The sequence below is a fragment of the Macaca nemestrina genome, chromosome 4 (assembly GCF_043159975.1).
Source record: "Macaca nemestrina isolate mMacNem1 chromosome 4, mMacNem.hap1, whole genome shotgun sequence".
Lineage (NCBI taxonomy): Eukaryota > Metazoa > Chordata > Mammalia > Primates > Cercopithecidae > Macaca > Macaca nemestrina.
The window spans coordinates 24,163,396-24,178,924 of NC_092128.1; the positions used below are offsets into that span (position 1 = coordinate 24,163,396).

At 39.6% G+C, this 15,529-nt stretch overlaps 1 protein-coding gene and 1 long non-coding RNA gene across 13 annotated transcripts in view; one reads left to right on the top strand and one right to left on the bottom strand.

Moving 5' to 3' along the window:
* The window catches only part of LOC105471446 (caldesmon 1), a 236,598-nt gene that overhangs the window by 124,647 nt on the left and 96,422 nt on the right, over window positions 1-15,529 (bottom strand). For all 9 annotated transcript variants that reach the window (XR_011621946.1, XR_011621948.1, XR_011621949.1 and 6 more), the window contains exon 2: window positions 5,911-5,998. The gene's annotated coding sequence lies outside the window, so the exon portion shown is untranslated. The remainder of the gene's footprint in view (window positions 1-5,910; window positions 5,999-15,529) is intronic.
* The window catches only part of LOC112424846 (uncharacterized), a 45,588-nt gene that overhangs the window by 16,635 nt on the left and 13,424 nt on the right, over window positions 1-15,529 (top strand). For all 4 annotated transcript variants that reach the window (XR_003015790.2, XR_011621953.1, XR_003015788.2 and 1 more), the window contains 2 exons: window positions 10,110-10,289; window positions 14,015-14,439. This is a non-coding gene — a long non-coding RNA (uncharacterized lncRNA). The remainder of the gene's footprint in view (window positions 1-10,109; window positions 10,290-14,014; window positions 14,440-15,529) is intronic.

The following is a 15,529-nucleotide window of genomic DNA, read 5'->3' on the forward strand; positions in this document are numbered from 1 at the left end:
TACAATAGTAAATGTAAAAAGTTAGGCACGGGGGTGTTGAGGCAAGGACCTCTCCCCGTGAGAGGCCCTATGGCTTAAGCTCTACTGACTTTGGGGTAAATTGGCTTCTGGTCTCTCATCATTGATTCTCATGAGCATTTCATAAAAATATCACAGCACCCTTATTTTGCTTTTAAGTTCAATTACTAGCAGCTCTCCATATCCATGGGTTCTGCATCCATAGAGTCAATCAACCAGGGATAGAAACATAATTAAAAAAAATGTAATTGAAAAAACCATACAACAATAAAAAAATAGGAAATATAGTGTAATAGTGATTTACATAGCATTTGCATTTTATTAGGTGTTAGAAGTAGAGATGATTTAAAGTATACACGAGAATCTGCATAGATTATATGCAAATACTATGCCTTTGTATATCAGGGAATTGAGCATCAGTATATTTTGGTATCCTGGGAGTCCTGAAACCAATCCCCTATGGATACAGAGGAAGGAGCATACTTGAAATTACTTTATAATCTGCTTTTAACAACATTCTCTACAAAAGTTATAATCTAGGAAACAAATAAGGAAGGGGCAATTATGCATTACCCTTCAAGTGATTTGCAGAAAAGTAGATTTACAGATACAGGCAGTGCATGCCTGTGTTTTGCCTATAAACTGCATAATAAAGTATGATAGGTAGATGAGAGGGCAGAGAAATTTACAATATTATGACCCTTTGCCAAGACGAGGCCAATGAAAAATAAATACAGTATCAGAAATCACAATTTACGTCACTGAACGCGTCATTGGATTCACAAAATGTTCCACTGCATTTAATTTTTAAAAAGTCCATTTTATGGTAAGGAATACTAGAATTGCAAATGTAACACAGACCTAATATGGCACGTGAGATGGAGAAGGTCCAATCCAGTGATATCTGTAGAATGAATGAATTAATGCATGTTTAAGGAAGGTGCTAATGGTGGTCACAGGCTTCCCTCATCAACCCCAACTTATAATTGCATTTTTAAATTTATAAACCATGAGCCAGTAATGGGAGACAGTTACATAGATCCCTGGAGTCTCTCATAATAACAAATGTCTTTATATTTATACTTTTGTAATTCTGTGTGAAATCAGATTCAACATCATGGTATCATATACTTATGGGAGGAATTCTTTGAGGAACTTGGAGAAAATGCTCCTAAAAGCGCTTCTTCCTTAGGGCCCAACATGAATGCAATATGTTTGCATTCATTCCCGTCTGCATCCTGTGGATATGATAAAATGCTTTCCCCCAAACTCAGGACGCCCCATTCCATGATATATCATATTTGCTCATTCAAGAACAGGATTCAATATTAACGTTGGCCTTCTTTACTGCTCTTTAGCAACGTGTTTTCAGCCAAGTATATTAAACTAGTCAGCTGCCCTTTTCTCCTGTCAGTAAAACAGCCAGTATCCTAAAATCACAGCTCATTTGTACCACATTGGCGTGAATATTCAGACTCCATTTGTCTCTAGCTCTTAGAGGCTGGTGTTAGAGTGGGTGATGGACATTTTGTTTTGAATTAGCAAAAGGGAGGAGGAAAGAAAAAATCCAAGTTATAAGTTTGAGCTAAAATATGTTTCAGGGAATGCAGCTCTGCCTTTTCCTCTAGGAAATGTCTATTAAAAAAAAAAATCTAGATTTAATTTGGCACTAGGTTGAGCCTGGGATGCAGAGAATAGTAGGAAGGAAAATGTCTTAGGGTTTTTTTTTTTTTCCCCCTAGACTGTTTGTTCTGCTTAAGTCCTATTAGAGTATTGTTGCACGGAGTGGCATGAGATGTGCACAACTTAATCTTGTTAGGCATCCTACAGCAGAGTTCAGAAGCAGTTGAGTCTGTGTCCTGCAACTGTACAAATCCTATTAGAGTTGGAACCTTAGGAAAGGCTTGATAGTTTTTGGTTCAGAGCTAAACAGCACAATCATTCTTTTCTCTTTACTTGTGTACTCACGCGCGCTTATGGGAACAAAAGCCTGGAAAGGAGTTCTAGACAAGAGCTCCTGGCACCGTTGTGTGTTTTACTCCCTGCTCTGTCCCTCTTCTCAGCACAGTCTTTCTCTGTCAATGGTCACGCCAGGCAGGAAGGTGTGTTTTTGTGGAGGTGCCTCTCAAGACCAGGTGCAATTCCCTGGCTGGGGAAACACGTTTATTTGGGCAAAGTTACTAAAGCTGCACGTGGTGATGTTGGAATGTCCTCCACCCTCTTTACTATGAAGGTTTCCAGAATGCTGGGAGTCCCATGGGGTCTGTGACCTTGTGTCCCCTCAATCCTTAACCAGATCTGGACTGTGCCCAGACTCATCGTGGATTTTGATTCTCATATCTCATGACAAGGACCCTGAGAGCAGTCTCCTTGAGAGGAGACTCCCAGGGAAGGGAGTGGATGCCAGACCCTCTCCCATATGAGCCTAGTTCTACAGCTACTACCGAAAACCCACAGGAAGGAATCTTAGTTTAAGAAATATCCCTTCAGATCCTACTATAAAAGGCTTGGGCCCACCTAAACCAAAGGAGACTAAGGACTTTGTCAGGGTTTCCAGGGAGGCTCATTTTGCAAAACTCAAGAAAAGAAGAAGAAAATAAAAACCCAAACTTCTCTTTCCACTCCATCTGGAGCTTCAACTGACTCCAAAAATATTGACCCACAGTGGTTATAAAATCTCCCATTCGAAAATGAGGGCAAAGTCTTCGAAGTGTTTACAACTCAAAGCATTTCTTTTACATGCTCATAGGAAAATGATCCTTCTCTCCAAACCTGTGAGCTGATTGAAATTAATGAAACACAGTCGGGAGGCACCTATGTTGGCCACCAGCCATCATTCATTGGAAAACCCCAACTAGACCATTCATGGATTGCAAAGGGTTTCCTCTTGCTTTCCACATTTCTCATTTGATATACATAGCAATTTGCATAAAATCACTGACCCAGGTGTCACTGACATTTTGGGTACCTTCAAGAAAATGGGCATCTTTTTCCTGGCTACTCCAAGAACACAAAGAGGAAAGTGTGAAAGTGGGTTCTTGGAGATAGCTGGTGTCTCAATATACATTTAAAACGATCGGATGAGGCAGGAGAATAAAGAAACGCGGGAGGTGGCTTCCAGATCTCTGATAGCCTCTTCTGCTAATAATCAGAAAATCACCCTGAAGATCAAGGGTTTCTATTAAGGAAGGAGAACTAAGGGAGAGAGAAGAAAAATAAAGTAAAAGCAAGGCGAGAACTTAAAGGAAAAGAAATAACACTTTGGAAAATAAAAGAGAGATGAATAAATACCTTTACCCCTTTCATTTGCATCATGCTAGCAGAGCAAATTAGGGAAATTCAGCCCAGGGGTTAATATGACTCCATGAGAAATGACATTTGATGGTGAGGCCTAGAGAGGGGAGGCTGGTAATGACTGTCAGGGGTCATGGCCTGGCCCCTCCACTCTCTGGTCTGGCAGGGAAACCCTAAAATACTGCCAAAGCTTATTCTAGGGAGCAAGTGGAGTGGGACAATCAGCAGGGGACAATGGACAAAGGAGGAAGTTCAAGGAAAAAGAGGCACAGTCCTCCACCCCTATCTGGGGCCTTTACTGACTAAACAATATGATGCTCTGTGACCACTGCATTGCAGCCACCTGACCCTGAAAACGACCTGCCCCTGTCTCTCTTTGGTCATTAAGGATTCTCATCCTGGCCTCCCCTTCTGTCCATTCTGATCAGCTCTGATTGGCTGATGAAGAAAATGGGCCCAAAGGAAGTTTGTCTAGGATTCCCTGAGCAGGCAGCAGGGGAGTCAGACAATGACCATAGGTGGAGTTAGCAAGAAGGGAGCAAAGGTGGGTGGGGCTAGGCTCACAGGAATGGTTTGGGGCATAGTCCCCAAAAGACAGGACAGAGAAGGAACAAAATAGGTCCAAAAACGCAAGGGAAGAAAAAATACACACATTAGCTCATCTACATGTTCTCACACAGCTTCATTAGAAGTATTGTGTAGTGTTCTTCCTCTTGGACGGGTCCTTCTCCTATTATCTAGCAGGAAAAGTTTCCATATACAATTTCTGATGGAATCTTTAAGTCACTGCTCCTCTCCCTCTACAGTCTTCCTTGGTGGCCTCATCCATTGACACACTGCTGCTTCCTGCCTGTAGGCGGTGACTGTGAACATCTCTGGTTCTCACCTGACCTTCAGACCTGCATATGCATTGTTTTCTAGACACGTGCCCTTGCATGTCCCCCAGGCTTTAAACTCAGTAAGTCCCTCTTGGATTCCCAAACAGTATTCTCATGGAAAGGCCACCTTAACTGGGGCATGCTCGTGCTATTTACTGTTTCCTGCCTCTTTGGGAGAAAGGTAACTCTCCTGCCATTAGTCAATCACACCTTTCTTTCAATCTTTCTCCTCAGCCTTAACTTATTTCTACCTGTCTTAGGGGGCAGGAAGTGAGGAGAAAGCATCATTAATACTCATCCTTTGGAGACAGTCTTAAAGCAAATAAATTGTAGGTTCAGAAGCTGCATCTAATCCTCTTTCCATTCATTCATTCATTCATTCATTCAACAAATATTACAAAGTATCTACTGTATACAAAACATCTCCTCTAGTGCCTTTTACATCTCCTCTAGTGCTATGAGAGATGTAAAAGGCACACTCTCTGATTTCAGAATTTATAGACTGTCATAAGGAAATGAGAGCTGTACACAAATGACTATAATACACTGTAGGAACTGCAAATGCTCTGAGAGTAATGTAATCGCTAAGGGAGTTCAGAAGGGGAGAATCGGAGGGAAGCCCATGTGCAATAAACAAAAAAATCAGCATATTAGAGAGAGAAAATGATGGCAGCAGCATTATGGACTGAATAGTATTTCCCCCAAATTCATACGTTGAAATCCTAACTTTCAGGACCTCAGAATGTAACTGCATTTGGAGATAAGTTCTTCAAAGAGCGATTAAGTTAAAATGAGGTCTTTAGGGTGGGCCTAATCCAATATGACTGGTGTTTTTACAAGAAGAGGAAATTTGGGCACAGAGAGAAAGACACCAGACAGGTGTGTGCCTGGAGAGACTACCATGTGAAGACACAGGGAGAAGGTGGCCATCTGCAAGGAGGGCCTCGAGAAATCCACCATGCCAGCACCTTGATCTCAGACTTCCAGCCTCCAGAATGGTGAGAAAAGAAATCTCTGTTGTTTAAGCCACCCAGTCTGTGGATTTTCACTATGGCAGCCTGAGAAAACTTGCAGGGGGGCAACAGATAGAATCTTGAAACAACAATTGCCTGAGTGGTGTGCTGAACTCCTGAAGAACTTTCCTACCTACTGGAGCCAAGCTCAGCAAAATTGTGAATGAGTGAAGTGTCCTTTGGTTTCTCCATCCTCTAAAGTGGAAATCCCCTCTTTCACCTCCCTAGGTGGTCCTTGTTCTGGTAGAAGTTTTCTTCCCAGGTGAGAGATTTGTTGAAAGTGAGGGGTACTTAGTGCTCCTGAGATCACCAGTGTTTGCACAAAGGTGAGCTTATTCATCTTGGAAGGCTGACTCATGTTGTCTTTATTGATTCAAATCACTAGCATTTTCACAAGAAGTGAAGACTTCATGATTTATCAGGACGGTTTTGTGAAAGATATTAATTATATTGCAGGAAACATTTAACAATAAAGCAAAAAAAAAAAATCAGATTACAAAACAGGATACAAGACTTGATAGATCCTTCAAAACTTGATAGATTCTAACTGATTAATTAACTGGTAAGTAAAGTAGGAGGGCCGTAGCAGAAAAGCTGGTCTCTCACAGTGCATCTTTAGATGTAAGAAGTTAGAATACCAGGCACAGAGACTGGGTAATTCCTAAGAGCAGAGCCCAAAGTATTAATAAAACATAAACTTTACTCACAGGTCAGCAATCAGATGTCTGAGCCTTCTGGTAGATCACCAATCCCTGTGGAATTTGATTTGATGATCTTGAAATGTTCCAATGATACCTGGAATAAAAGGAGGATCGAAACATAATTAAGTTGAATGAATTTTAGTTAATACAGACTATATATTTTCAAATATCATTTCTTCCTCAAGTACTGTTGTTAGAATCTAAAGGAAGAAATAAGGCAGAGGTAGAAATAGCTATTGTGCATTTGCATTTTAAGGAAAATACAATTATTGCAGAGTCCATCTCAGAATTATTCTGAATAAATTATTCTGGAGAAAGAGGTATAGTTAAGACAAACCCGGGGACAGTATCTAATTGCCAAGTTTCTTTTTTGCTGCTCCCAATCCCCTCAGTATTTTTATTTTAAAATTTGAGAATGAATAAAGGGAAAGTGAAGGAAGAAAATGTTATAAGTGGAAAACTTTTTGGTCTATAGTGTCTGTGTATGTCCACAAACTATCTTGTTAGTGAGACAAAGACAGAAAGGCCTTCAAGAGAAAACATAAAATGAATGGCAGAATCACTAACAGTAGAGTTTGCCTTCAGATAATCTCTTTCCTTTCTATTTTCAGATTTAGGGTCTAAGGGCCAGAGTTGTGAAAGCATCTCACTCCCTGTTTTAAGATCTTTCTCTCCCATCAGTTACCTTGCAACTTCAAATAGATGCCCGGGTGAACCATTCCTCACTTGAGCCCTTTAAGCCATAGCTTAAAGCAGTGCCCGACACACAGATGCTGGCTGCCCTGGCTCAGAAGCAGTTGCCAAAGGTCTCTGCAGGGAAAGCTGAGTCTAGACCGGAGGTAGTAAGGAAGGAAAAGGCCCAAGATGAAGGAAGACGGGAAGGGAGCTGGGCCCTGTTAGGCAAATGAGCCTGTCTTCCTCCCCGAGTCCCCATTGCAGCCAGTGGCAAACAGCCAGGGACTAGTTATTGCTCCTTTGATTTAACCATCTCCTCAGGCATGGGGAGAAATGAGTTTTATATGAAAACATTTACTATGGGAGAACCAAGGTATAATAAAAAGAAAGAAGTAATTTCTTCCCTCTTGATCAGATTTCTAGTCCTCTAAGTATAGTGATTTTCTTAGAACCCTCAGGAAAAGTCATTTAGTAGCATGAACAACTGTAACTAGCACCTTTCTAGTTAAACATTTCTAAAAACATTGCTAGCACATATTTACGGGAGACGGTTAGTATCCTAATTTAAAATCTCTATTGCAAGTATTCTCAGAAAGATGGCAGGCCGGGCACGGTGGCTCACGCCTATAATCCCAGCACTTTGGGAGGCTGAGGGGGGTGGATCACAAGGTCAGGAGATCGAGACCATCCTGTGAATGGTGAAACCCCATCTCTACTAAAAATCCAAAAAAGTAGCCGGGCGAGGTGGCGGGCGCCTGTAGTCCCAGCTACTCGGGGCTGAGGCGGGAGAATGGCATGAACCCGGGAGGCGGAGCTTGCAATGAGCTGAGGTTGCGCCACTGCACTCCACCCTGGGCGACAGAGTGAGACTCCGTCTCAAAAACAAAACAAAACGAAAAAACAAAAACAAACCAAAAAAAGATGGCATTTTCCAAATGGATACTAAGAGGCTGGTGGTGGGGGAAGAGGGGAGGATGTTATGATAACTTATTTCAACAGAGAATCATTGCAAAGGTTAAATTAGGGATCCTTTACAAAAATCAATAATTGTAAATAACTAACAAGAAGACCCAGATTTTCATTAATTTAAAATTTTATCTTACATGGTTGAATTAGGGTCTCTGATTTCAACATTACCGTTTTTATAAAACAATTCCTCAGTGACTTTTTCATAATATGATTTGCTTTCATTATGGAAATAATAATAACAACTATTGTTTGTTAAGTATTTTTCAGTGATAGGTCTTGTGCTAAACACATTGCACACATTATTTCATTTGATTACTGTAACAACCTTGTAAAATACATATTCTTATCTTAGGATAAGCACTGAGAAGTTCCTTGGCTGAAGTCATTTGCCCGAATTCACCCTGCTAGTGGTGAGGCCAGTATTCAAAGCCAGGGCCTGACCCACCGTGCTGGGTGTATCTGGTGGATACAGGAGCACATTTGTTTGTTCACTGAGTGAGTCCTCTGCTCCAGGACACAGCACACAGTGATGTACAAGGGCTCTGCTTCCATGGAGCTTATATTCTGCTGGAGTTCAGACAACACACATTTCTGATGGTGAGCAAATAAAAAACAGCAGGATGTAAAGAGGTCCACTGAGGGTCCCTGGAGGTTGGTTGGTGAGGGACAGTCTCTCTGAACAGGAGACATCTAGGCTAAAAACACATTTCTAGGAAGAAGCCCCCAATGTAAAGATCTGAGGGAAGCATGTTCCAGGCAGAGCCCTTGAGAAGCCTGATGTGAGGCTTTTACGAGATGGCTGTGTGCTCTGGGATCATGAAACTCTTCCAAGTTACTCAGTCCATGTGAGATTCAGGCTCATATGTCTGTTCGTAGAGTACACAATGCTGAAAGATGTGCTGGACAGAGGGTCTTACCAAAAAACGATCCCCACAGGGCTGCCCTTGCTGGAAAGCATGAGGATCTGTCCCTGCCCAGAGATGAAAGTGCCAAAGAAGCACATGGTCACCTTTTTATCCAGTGCCCAGAGGGATGGAGGTTCCCCACTCCCTTTTTTGCTTGGTAGACTTCAAGAGAGCTGTGTTCTACAGGCTTGCACGAGCTCCTTTCATACATTACAGGATAAGGCAGATCATTTCTTAATAACAGACAGAAAAATGAAAAGCTACAGGACATAATCCTTAAAATGAGAAAGGAATGGCAAGTAGCTATTTCAATCATAGTTGGCAGGAAGTCACATAATTTGTGGGGATGGAAATTAAAATAAAATATTTAAAAATAGATCGATAGGTTTTAGTCAGAATGAGTCAGTAATAATGAAACATTATTAATTGTCTCTGCTTTGCATTTATAGTTAAACATGGGAGCGAGGAGTATGTTAGAAGAAAAGAAATATATGATCTTAGGGAATTTGGGTCATTTAAATAAATACTAACAAGTGAATTGCCCTTGAAAAAGTCATTTAACCACTCAATTCCTTCATCTGTAACATGAAGCATTTGGAATAGATTTGCAACAGTACTTCGATTCAGCTGATTTATTTCTACCATCTTTCCATGAAAAAAAAATTTATTGTGTATGTGAATGACCTTGATATCATTTTGAATAAAACAAGTTCAACCAAGTTTCCCCTTTTCAGCATCTAACAGGGTGCTCAGAGAAGAGTATTACTTTTCAAGTCCACCTACCCCTACTCCTTCTCTATTATTTCTAAGAGATGACTGCATTTTATAACTCTAAGAGAAATGATAATATATTACATAATAATATCTATAATTTATTGAATGCCTACTATTTGCAAGGTACTTGATGTCTGTTCTTTCATTTAATCTTCACGAGAAAACTGTGAAACTGGTTGTTTTTTAATTATCCCCACTTGGAAGTAAGATTCATTGTCACATGGTTAATAAATGACCAAGTTAGAATTAAAACCCAGGTTTGTTTTATTCCAAAGCTCCTTCCATGACTGGATACATGGAGCAGCCATAGCTGCCAACATTGACATTTTCTTTTACCTTTTTGAGTTCTATACAACATTTTTCTTTAAATGTTTTGGAGGAGATCGTTGATGAGTTTGTGGAATGTAGCTAGACCGATGTAGGTATCTGCCTAAATGGAATACCTTGTGGCAGTCCAGTGCTTTCATTGAGAACAACTAGAAACTCTGGATAATATTCCACAAAACCAAAATTAATTTGGAGGCATCCCAGAACTGCTGTGGTAACCAGGATTTGAGGGGCCAACATCTTAGAGAGAAGGAAGGCCTGGAAAAGTAATCTCACATTCAGTGATTTCCCCCTCAAGGAATTTGGTGTACTTAAGATACAAAGGACAAGAAGATACAAGAGAGAAACTAAGTAGAACATTTCTGAGAAGCAGAGCAGAGTCTTAGCAGTCTTGTGGAGCTGAGTAGAAAACAACTTTAAGTGCAAGAGGGAAGGACCATTCTGGCGTGACAGAGCTGTGCTATATCTTATTCATGGTGATTGTTATTTAACTATATGCACTTGTCAAAACTTGCAGAACTGTACACTGAAAAGAGTAAATTTTACTGTATGCAGATTACACTGTGATAAACGGTCTTGGATACAACCTTAGTTAGGACCTTTGGAGAATTCAGCCACGGAGAGGGAGCAAACCAGAGGTTGAAGGAGTCATGCAAAATGGAAGAGGAGTTGTAGGTCAGCTCAGCCCCGTTTCACTGAAGAGAACTTTCCCAACTCCATTGAAACAACCAGAAGGTAAGACAATCCCTATCTGTAGGAAAGTAACATCATCCCACACCTAAATGAATATCTATATGGAAAAAGGAAAATCAAAACTTGACCTCTATTTAGCATCATTCCCTCAAATTCTTTCAAATTGATTGTAGATCTAAATGTGAAAACTTACACATTTGGACTTTCAGAAAAAAAAAAATCTCCATGATTTTGGGATAGGCAAATATTTTGTAAACAGGACATAAAAATAAAAAACCTGTGTTGCATTAAAACTAAAAACCATAAAAAGAGTGACAATGAAAGCCATAGATTGAGAAAATAATATTAGCAATATGGATGACAAAGAACTTGTATCCGGAATATATAAACAATTTCCACACATCAAAAAGAAAAAGATGGATGATCTAGTAGAGAAATAAGTAATGATTTCAACAGGCATTTCACAAAAGAAGATATTTAAAATTGCCAACAACTAAAAAATAAATTAGCCAGGTGTGGTGGTGCATGCCTGTAGTCTCAGCTACCTGGGAAGCTGAGGTGGGAGGATCTCTTGAGCCAGGGAGGTCAAAGCCACAGTATGCCATGATCGTGACAGTGCACTCCAGCCTGGGGACAGAGAGAGACCTTGTCTCAAAACAAAAACAAAAACAAAAAGAGAAAAAGGTCAACAAGCATATGAAAAAGTGCTGAATCTCATTAATCATTAGAAAAATTCAAATTGAAACTTATGATGAACTAAAGCTACATGCCACTAGAATAGCTAAAATTTAAAAGACATAAATCAAAATGTTAGTGAGCAACTGAAATGCTCATGCACTGCTGTGGGAATATAAATTGGCAAAATCACTTGGGAAAAAGATTTGGCAGCACGTGCTAAAGCTGAATATTTGTATACCCGTGACCCAGAGATCTTACTCATAGGCATATATACAACAAAAATCCATGCATATATTCACCAGAAGACATGAACTTGAACGTTCATAGCAGTACTATTAGTAATAGCCACGAAATGGAAATAACCTCAATGTCTATCAACAGCAAAATGGATAAATCGTGGGAGGTAAACAATGAAACCCTATATAGCAATTAGAATGATCTAAGTGTTGCTCAGGCAATCAATCTCAGAATCATAATGTAAACAACACAACAAAAAATTACTGTATGATTTCATTAATATAAAAACCAAAGCCCAGACAAAATTAATATTTCATGTTAGAAATCAGAATAATGGTTATCATGAGGTAGTGGCTGGGTGGGGGAAGGCATGACTCTGAAGGAACATTTGGGGGGCTTTTGAGTGCAAGTAGTATTCTGTTTTGTGATCTGGATGCTGACTACTCAGTTGCGTTCATTCTGTGAAAGTGCATCATTCTGTACAATTATAAATTGTGCACTTCTCTATATGTCACACATCATTAAAAAGATTATTTTTAGAACATGTGAATAGAAAAAGATGAAGCTTTAGTCTGGAAAGATGATAACTCAAGGGAATTTATGAGCTCAAAATATATAAAATCATGAAGGTTCACTATCTCTGGTCATATATTGTACCAGTAAGAAAATAAAATAGTAAAAAGAAAGACAAACAATGAGAGAAAACAATAAGATAATACAAATCAAGGTACTCTGCAGGGGGAGAATTGTAGTTGGGAAGGCTGGGATCAATTTGGTCAGTTATTTCTAAATTAAAAGTCAACACTGGATTATTTACCAATGACTTAGTGAACTTTCCATATATATTTTTTGGCTTACCATATCTTAGAAGGGAAATATTGAATGTTTTTGCAAGTGGCCCATACCAAGGCAATCCAAATACAGGGACTACTTATCATCTTAAGAATGCCATGAAATTTCACCATCCATCCAACCCCTTGCTTAGTATCCACTGTTTCTCCTCCTCACTTTTAACCACCCACCTTCCCCAAATTATTTCTTGTAGCTCTTTTGTGCATCAAGCCCTTGAACAATGTTGCCTCTTTATTTCTTAAAATTGTATGTTTCCATTTCAGATTTTGCCTATGTATCTTGAACAAATTCATTTAGAGTATGCTTGTATTTTAGTGTATAGGTTTATGTCTGTATGAGACTCTCTTGATTTTTACGGGATATGTTTTCTGTGTTATTAAGGACTTATGCATATGGAAATGTATACAGATATTTGTATAAATGAGTAGAGAGGGACTAGATGTATTAATATGATAATATGTTAGGAATTTAGCTACCAAACAGGCTAAAGTGGGAAATTAAGGAAATTGTTCTTATAATTAAAGAAAAAGTCAATTATTCAGTGAAAGTCAGAATTCTTGTGGCATTCTGTAGCAAACAGATTTATTGGATTGCAGACAAAGCTTTAAATCATTCAGTTGGATTGAAAATAGATCTTTCCCATTAAAACAGCATGGAGTTGTAAGACTGACTATAGGGTCACATAGAACTCTACACTTAATAACCTAAGAGAAACTCTTTAAAAAAGATACCTAACAGGTATCAGCTACTTCAATTTTAAAATGAGGATAGTAATAACTACCTTGAAGGATTTTTTCCTTCTTCCATTGTACTTGGTCAATGCCTCTATGGTAGCATTGCATGAGTATGGGCTTCCCAATGGTAAGGGCATGGTCTTATCAATCACTCCATACCAAGCATTTAGCATGTTCTCTGGCATATATCATATGCTTCATAAAAGTCTGTTATTGGCCGGGTGCATTGGCTCATGCCTATAATCCTAGCACTTTGGGAGGCCAAGGCGGGCAGATCACAAGGTCAGGAGTTTGAGACCAGTCTGGCCAACACAGTGAAACCCTGTCTCTACTAAAAATACAAAAAAAAAAAAAAAAAAAAATTAGCCGGTGTGGTGGTGTGCTCCTGTAATCCCATCTACTCGGGAGGCTGAGGCAGGAGAATCGTGTGAACCCGGGAGACAGAGGTTGCAGTGAGCCAAGATCGCACCATTGCACTCCAGCTTGGGAGACAGAGCGAGACTCAGTCTTAGCAAAAAGAAAAGAACGAAAGAAAAAAGTCTGTTGTTGAGTGATGATTGAGATAACATATAAAGTGCCTAGTATTGAACCTAGCGTATTGTTGACCCTTCATGAATATTATCAGTTCCTTTCTCTGCCTTCTTCTTTGTTATCCTGCATCTAGAAAGTAGAATGACTCAATTCTTAGCTTATTTCTATACCATCAGGTCCCAAGACTAGGAAGCTACCCAGGGAAATTTTGCCGAGTTCTTCTTAAAATTTTATGGAGTGCAAACGATATAGCTTAGATGTATGTTCTCAGAGGAGCCAATTTTGTAAAACTATGGGAAAAAAAAAACACCAGATCTTATCCTGTTCTATAATAGTGCAAAAGATGGGCTTTGATATCTTAAAATGGTGCTTAATCACAGGTGCCTTTTCTCCTTTCTCTTGGACAATCATTTAATGAAGAGTAATCTGCGATGCTATTTGCATCATCCGAGATCTTTCCATTGTTAATAGAAGAATGAGGGTGGATTTTTACAGGCAAGATGATTTCTGATTGGAGAAGCATTGAGAATGTATCCATGAAGGTCAGATGTTTATTTTTTAAGCTTCATGAAGAGTTCTGTACTTGTCTGAAGCAAATAGGAAAGAGAAAGTCATTTGTGGTCTTATGAAATTTCTGAACTTCTCATGGGAAAGTAGCTGACGTCAGTGTTTGATAAGTTTCCCGTGGCTACAGGCATAAGAGACACTGAGAAAAATGTATCTTTCTCTTCACAGAGTCATGGTGTACCTGAAGTTTAAACTGGGTATAACTACCAGTCATCACGAAAGACCTAGTGTAGATAATAAAAAGTCCAAAGTTTGTGGAAAGGCAGTGGCAGTTGTTTCTCTTGTCTTCATCATCGTAATCATCACCACTGCAACTACCACTGTCATCATTATCAACAAGCACTGACTGTTGTTTGTGAGGCGTGATGTGAAGTCACCTAGGTTTCAGCAAGTGATAAGAAATGGTGCACTAAATTTTTATGTATATTAAATTTTCCAATGGATGCAGTCTTCCAGTTCTCTTCTTCTGCCTATGTGCCTGTGTGTGGCTTCCTAAATAAATAGAACTTATTGAAGAGAAGCAGCTATGAAGATTAGAACCCTCATGGTTGAGGAGGCAAAGCTGAGGAAACAGTATGGACACCTGTGCAAGGGTAAGAGTCATATCATTTATCTTCTATTTTTTTGAGATGAAGTCTCACTCTGTCACCAGGCTGGAGTGCAGTGGCATGATCTCAGCTCACCGATTCAACCTCTGCCTCCCAGGTTCAAGTGATTCTCCTGCTTCACCTTCCTGAGTAGCTGGGATTACAGGTGCCCACCACCACACCTAGCTAATTTTTGTATTTTTAGTAGAGACGGGGTTTCACCATGTTGGCCAGGCTGGTCTCGAACTCCTAACTCAGGTGATCCGCCCGACTCGGACTCCCAAATTTCTGGGATTACAGGTGTGAGCCACCTCGCCCAGCCTCATTTATCTGTTATCTGTAGAATTTAGCACAGCCTCCAGCATATAGGATAAATTTAATAATTTCCAGTTTGACAAAATTGAACCTCTTTAATTCTATTAGACTCAATTTTTGACAATCTCATCAATAAAGGTTGTACTTAGAAATTTTTGATATTCACAAAGAAGGAGTGTCTGAAGTCAATACTTTCTAGTTCAGGCTGCACGTCATCAAAGTGATCAGATTATCTATTATGCAGTTAAGTCAACTCTGAAAAATTTAGGCACACTTTATTGATGTAATAAATACATTTCATGTTCCTATTTCTAATATGTTCTTGTTTATTTAAAGTATGCTTAAAACTTTTTCTAATGTTAGTTTTAACTACTGATTGAAATTTAACTACCTAAGGACAGGGCCATATATTTCCTTTATGGCCAATTGCTTAAGGTAAGCAAAAAACAAAGCAAAATAACACCCTAAGTGGAAATATCCTGTTCCTCTTTCCCACGTTCTAACCAACTGGCATTGCCCACCTCTCCTCTCTGCCACAGAGCTGTATGGTAAGACCTAATCCAGAGCCTTGAGCTCAGTCAGTGGCAAGCATGAAACGCTGACAAAGAGAATCTGGGCAGCAGCAGGACACAGGGCTCAGGTCAGGATCTAGAATCACCTTGTCTACCGTTGCAACCAAAAGCAAAACCATCAGTATCTGTAGCCTTGAAAAAATTCACTAGATGTCATTCCTCAGCATTTTAAAGAAAGGCAGGCAGTACTTTATCTCTTTGCACATTCA